Source organism: Oratosquilla oratoria, chromosome 7 (genome assembly GCF_046742065.1).
Source record: "Oratosquilla oratoria isolate Oo_2021 chromosome 7, ASM4674206v1, whole genome shotgun sequence".
NCBI classification, from domain to species: domain Eukaryota; kingdom Metazoa; phylum Arthropoda; class Malacostraca; order Stomatopoda; family Squillidae; genus Oratosquilla; species Oratosquilla oratoria.
This window is the reverse complement of record NC_134783.1, coordinates 13,869,796-13,877,163: the sequence shown is the minus strand read 5'-3', so window position 1 is coordinate 13,877,163 and position 7,368 is coordinate 13,869,796.

The following is a 7,368-nucleotide window of genomic DNA, read 5'->3' as shown; positions in this document are numbered from 1 at the left end:
TGATATGGGTAAACGTCTTGGGTCTTTGTTGTGATCTATAATCTCCGTATTCTGGGTTAGGTCTTCTCTTCTTAACTTTGCTTGAAAACGAGACAAAAAACACAGATGCACACCACCCTTCAACCTACAGGACGACACGGAGCTCCGGCGACGCCAACCAGACAAAATCCCACATCGACGATCAGACACAATCTCACACCGACGACTAGACAAAATCCCACAGCCTGTCCCATATATACCCACACACACCAGCCCAGCCCTTAGATTCGCACCTGCCACTGAGGAAGCACCAAGAGGTGTGAAAACGCGTTTTGGCTTTTTTCATAAATTATGTATGTTATTCCACAACATGACATACGGAGATTTATTAAGGTTACTGCCTACAGAAGGCAAGATTACTCTAAGAAAGAGAGAAAAATACGACAAGAAGCTCTGTCATAATAAGCTTGCCATTCATTTTAATGAAGTATGCTTAAGGGAAAACCTCCTGCCCATTTACACTATGAATATATATATATATATACAGTATATATATATATTGTATATGCATATGTATATGTACATGTATATGTATATGTATATATATATATATGTATATATGTATGTGTATGTGTATGTGTATATGTATATGTATATGTATATATATATATGTATATGTATATGTGTAGGTGTAGGTGTAGGTGTATATGTATATGTATATGTGTAGGTGTAGGTGTGTATGTATATGTATATGTATATGTACATTTACATGTATATGTATATGTACATTTACATGTATATGTATATGTATATATATATATATATATATATGTATATGTATATGTGTATAAATATATATGTGTATGTATGTATATGTATATACACATACGCTTAAATATGTATATGTAACTGCAATCTTGTACGAGTTGAAGCCAATCTTACCAACTTGGATTTATTTGTGAATCCCGACCAAGGGTATTATCCAATCTTCCCATTCAACGTCCCCTCCTGAGTCATAGGATGAAAGCCACTGCAGTTCACATCGGATTGGCTTTATCGAATTGTCCCGCGTGGTTGATGCATAGTACATATAAATCAAAACAATGGCCACTAGAGTCTGTTGTGTTTAACAAGAGACGCGACCAGTACGGTATTTCGAGTAAATTTCCTGAGGTTGTATTGGAATAAACACATTTCTCTGTAACGTGTACACAAGTGTTTATGGTGTTTGACTGCAGTAGGTTAAATAGAATGGAAAAGTAAATAACATAAGATGATATACAAATCAATTAAAGAAATCAGGAAATCTAGAGTAAACTTTCACAGCATAATTGTAAATTAATGTGTGTTTGATTTAAAAATAGTTGTATTTTTATATAAAGATATAAACTATTTTTTTAAGTTTCTTCTTTGTATCTACTATTACAAAACTATACTTAGAATTAATTTGTTATTTTTCTGTATTTTTCTTCCAGCTCGATCTTTGAAGATCCCTGTATCACTTATGCATTTTGTCTATTTACCAGTTTCGCATATGTTTCTGTGTGTGGACATGTGTATGCACACACACACACACACACACACACACACACACACACACACACACGCACACACAAACATACACACACACACAACTCGGGGGCGCGGCTGGTAGAGTCTCCGACTGTCACTACGGTGGTCCGTGTTCGAATCCTGCCCAGGGCTAAAATTATTTCAGTATCGCTGCATTACCCGTAGATCGGTCATACAAGCTCTGAGCTCTCTTCCGTGAGGGAAATAGCTCTCGATCACGAGTCCAACACGTGATCCAAAGACCATGGTGAATACACAGAAACACACACACACACACACATGCACACACACACACACACACACACACACACACACACACACACACACACACACACACACACACACACACACACACAGCGTTTGTGTATGTGTATGTTTGTGGATGGGTGTCTGTATGTGTGTGTGTGTGTGTGTGTGTGTTCATATATGTTTTTTGTTTGTTCCTTCCTCCCCCCCCATCTGTGTTCTTTTCTCTAATCAGAAAAAATTATGATCGAAGTTTAATCATTCCTTTCATTAATGACTTTGAAACTCTCGTTCAGTAAACAATTCTTGTCAACAACACAAAACAAAAGAAAAAAATCAGCTGATACAGGCATGTTAAGAATTCGAAACGAAATTAAATCGGTTGGTCACAAAAATAATTAGCACACTTTGTTTGCACTCTTGTTTTCTCTTCTGTTTACGAAAAAAAAATAAGAAGAAAACTTCTTTAAGAAAAATAAAAAATAAAGATGTGACCATGCATGAGGCTTAGACGAGAAGGGTGAAAATGTGTCGTTGGTATAATTAGGAGGACGTGTCTACGTTGTCTTTCTCATCCTATGACCATTAACTAGATTAAACCACATTTTTCTAGGATGTCGACAGCATATTATAAAGCTTCTCTTTAGTATAATAAGTTTTTTAATTATTGAATATGTTTAGATAAAATGAATAACAGTATATGTTCTGGAGTTAATTAGTATTCACCTTCTTTAAACATATAGACTTACAATAATCATACATACATACATACATAAATACATACATACATACATACATACATACATACATACATACATACATACATACATACATACATACATACATACATACATACATACATACATACATACATACATATACATGCATACATATATACATACATACATACATACATACATAAACACACACATGCATTCATGTTGAGTTGTTCCTTGTCTACACTGGGTTTGGAGGCGTTGAGACAAACGAAGTTGTGGTTTGTTCTCTTTAATCTCTCCGTGACGAGTGACGAGGCTCATTTGCATCTTAAATCAGTACACGAGGAAATCACTGGAGGTTGCCAATGGTACAATTTTACATACAATATTCATATGAAAGCTGTTACCAAATTATAATGATATAAAATTTATTCTCTACTATTTACTGCTTAATTTACTTATACAATGTTCAATACACGAACTGAGTATAAACACTTAGTATTCACACAGTTTTTTATATATAAGAATTGGTAAACAGAGTAATACAGGTACCGATCGTATGACGACCTATAATTGACAATGGAGAACTGAAGTGTCCTTTTGCACTCAGATATCACTCACAGAAAGATAAACTCCTCCTTCAATATACAAGCTTAAAAAAAAATTTCTTCCCATTTTGTTTCTTTCGTGATTACTAATAAGTTAATGCCAAACGAAAACCAAATTACCCCTTTCTCATTTTTCAGTACTTAAAGATTTCCCAGTGCATTTCGACTTTACAACTTTGTTAGAATTAGTTCATCTCGCTTTCTCTTTCATAAAAAAAATCCAAATCTGTTTATGGTTACCACTATTTATGTTATTACTATTATTACTTTTTTTTATTAAATTTAAAAGACCTAGGATCATATTATTTTTCATTAATATGAATAATGCTTATCAATTATTATATTTAATTTAAAGTTATGCCAAATCAGAGAGTAAGACATCTGTATTGATCAAACAAAATAAAACATGAAGCAACAAGAAAAATTAAGTAGAAATAAAACAATCTGAAAACGTATTTGGTTTATTTTAGTACCTACTTCTTCCTACAAATCTCAGACTCATTCTTATGGACATCATACACAATTCCCAGTACCTTTCTTCTTGATTTAATCTATTTTCTTACCATTTCCTTTATTCGTATCTAGTTCAACTTTATGGTCAAATTTCCATTCTCCCAACTTCCCTCTTTCTTGTTCATCCCTTACTTCTCTTCCTCCAATCAACCATTCACCATATGTATTCTATCCTTCTACTCATCCTCTCTAATTAGATCTCTCCATCTCCATTTCCCCTCCTCTCACCTATCTGCCCCTTCTGGCCTACCTCACCTTTGCCTCTCTCCCTCATTCAATCTGTCGCTTCAGTTCACACAGTTATTATTACGACTACCTGCTCCTCCTCGTTCCCCTTCTCCTCCTCCTCGTTCCTCTTCTCCTCCTCCTCTTGTCTTCCCTCCCGACACCTTAATCATTCTGCGACATGTGACACTCGTCTGTTCTTATATGACTCTCCTCATAGAGGGGAACCTCCAGTAGGGCGATTATGGACTTCGTTGGAGGTCTAATAGTCCTTGGTTCGAGACTCTCACGCGGATATCCGTTATGAAATGTAATAGGTTCATGTCAAATCGTGATTCATAGGGTCCTTACAAGGAATAGGTTCGAACAAAGTTGCTGGTTCGAGAGTTCATAGAATTTATCATCATTCTTGTTTTGATCGTCCGTTTGTACCATGGAGCAAGAGGGAGAAAAGTGACTTATTCTTCAAGAAGGTACTTCTTTTGTCTATTTATCATCTTATTCTCAAATACCTTTCTATAAAACCATATTCTATTATTAAATCACTTTTTATTTTTGTCTTTCCGAAGCTTTCCCCATGATCATCTTTATGGTTTTCTTATCTCTGACTTTTCCTGTATTTCCATATTAATTCCTTGGCTTTATCTTCTTCCATCAGACATTCCTTATCATCCTCATAATTTCATTTCTCCTTGTTTTTTCTCTGTCTCATCACTGCGATGTCCCCTCTGTGTATTATCAATCACGCCCCTCCTATCTTATTCCAAACTCTTCCCTACTTCTCTTCTAATGATGGTTGGGTAAAACTAAGTTAGGTTAGGTTAGGTTAGGTTAGGTTAAGTTAGTTTAGGTTAGGGTAGGTTAGGTTAAGGTAGGTTAGGTTAACTTAGGTAATATTAAGTTGGGTTAGGTTGGGATAGGCTGTTTGCGTTGGTAGTTATATCAATAATGGTGTCATTATCGATGTTAAAATCAACCAAGAAATGATCTAGCTATACTTTTAAGGAAATTTGATAACAAGTTCAACCTGACACGGATGCTATCAACGTGCTACCTTACCTCCTCTCAAGCCCATCCACTCTCCTCCCTTCTCTCATCACCCGCGCGGAGCCACATTTCGCCTTCGCTCCCTTATCAACGCCCATGAGACTAAGAGGGGATTTCATAGGGACCTACTGGTACCCTGGAGAACGACCGAAGGGACTTGCTCTCTAATCTAACGCTGGTCCGACGCCACTTGCTCCATCACACCTGCCGAATATCTGCTCCCTTGCAGGTGCCTTAGCTCACCAGGCTTCAATATCACCTTTAATCTACCTGCTATGCTTCAATGAAGAGGTTCTCACATTGGCAACATTTATTGAAAACGATGGCATAGTTAATATTTCTGTTATTAATGATTATGACTTAGTGATCTCATTAGCAAGCAAGAATTGTCTAGATTTTTTTTTTTTTAAGAAATTTATTATCAATCAAACGTGATCGATGTTGATGATATCACTTTAATTTCAACAATAATTAGGTGTTTTATTTGGATTCCATCATCATTTGTATATGCCATTATCTACCTGGTACAGTTAAACTACTCTTGTAATCTTGTATATTCATTTTCTATTTTTGTAAGAGATTCCCATGGTTTGTAACTATTCATTTGTGACTGCACCAGGCGAAATAGATAAACAAAAACTTGTGTTTAAATAGAACCACTCACGACTATCTTCCTCTCTTCCATTATCTCTCCACCATGCCCTCTTTACCTAATCCATAATTGCTAAGACATTGTAACAAATTAAGAAGGGTGGAAAAAGAAGTCCGAGTAGTGAATTTATTCCTGATCGGTTTCGCTTTACGCTTTTTATTCATATTCCTCTGAAGAAGCGTAGAGCAAAACCGGTCAGGAATAAATTCGCACCTAGGAACTGGACCTGTGACTTCTTTTTCCACCTTCCTTAACTTATAATTATGTACATGTATTCTCTTTCTGACGCCCCGGAACACGCCAAGATGAAAAAAGGTCACACCAGCATAAACAAAATATAATCCAACTCGTCACATGAAAAACAAGTGGCGTAGAGATTAATCGTTTCCATCCCAGATGGCACTTATAATGTATTCAAGAGATCTATACAATCTGAAAATCTACTAACAATAGACATTTAATACTGACCATGTTAAATTGGTACCAGATAAAGACATCTAGAAAACTCTTGGTTGATGCTGAAGCCAAGAAAGAGGCCATGATTTTAATATTAGAATTTATGATAATATCAATATTAATATAGATTGATCATGTGAGAATTCCTTTATCCATAGACTGTAGGTCGAAAGACCAAATATTGTCACTTATTTTCCATTTGGTGAACACTAGATGATTCCATTCAGCTTCATACACATTAGGTTTAGTGTTAGGGATAAACAAAGCGGGAAGCAGGTGAGACATCAGTGACGTCACAATGTAAACAAATGAAGTCAGGATGTAAACAAACACGAAAACATGAGAACAAGCACTGCATGAATACCACCAGACACGCCAACCCGACAACTAAGTCTGCTTGCTATGGAGCTGAGGGGAATGGGGAGGGAGATGAATAGGGGGAGGCGTTGTAATGGATGGGGAGAAAGAATTAGGAAGAAAAAAACGGGATTGTGGAGCTGGAGTGGGGGTGGTGGAGGGACAAAAGAGTAAGAGGAGTGTAGGAGGGAGGGAGACGAGGACGAGGAAGGAAAGAGAGAGGGTGGTAAGGGGAGAGGAGCAGGAGGAATAGGATTAGTAGAAAGAGAAGAAGGAAGAGGTGGCGGAGAGGAAAAGAGAATAGGTTATGGAAGATAATGGAAAGTCGACGAAGAAAATAGTGGAGAAGAAAAGGGAGAGGGAGAGGAAAGACAGTGAGAAAATTTGTTTTGAGTGAAGGTTCTAAGGATTCCGAATATAAGGCGGAAGAGGCATGAAGAAGGATTGGGTTTGTGTGTGTGTGTGTGTGTGTGTGTGTGTGTGTGTGTGTGTGTGTGTGTGTGTGTGTGTGTGTGTGTGTGTGTGTGTGTGTGTGTGTGTGTGTGTGTGTATGTGTGTGTGTGTGTGTGCGTTTGTGTGCGTGTACGTGTGCGTATGTAAGTAGTAACCCAATTGTCCTGCAGTGTATCAAATTTTCATTATGCTTTGATTCTCGGACTCATTCTTTCTTTCTTTCTTTCTTTCTTTTTTTCTTCTTATCTTGCTATCTAGTTTTTCTTCTCTTCTTTCCTTTTACTTTAAGTATTTCCTTGTTTTTTCTGCTTCCTTCTTGGTTTTCTTTCGTCTGTGCTTCACTCACCATTTCTTTACTTAATTAGTTACTTTTTTTTTGTATTATTAATTTCCTTCGCCCGCCCTCTAAATTGATCTTTTTCATCTTTCTTCTTTCCTTGATTTTAACCCTTCTCTGTTTTCCTTTTTCCACTTATATTCTTATACTATTTATTTTATATATTCTTCTCCTATTTTCTCTTGATCTTTTTCCTTTCCTCAT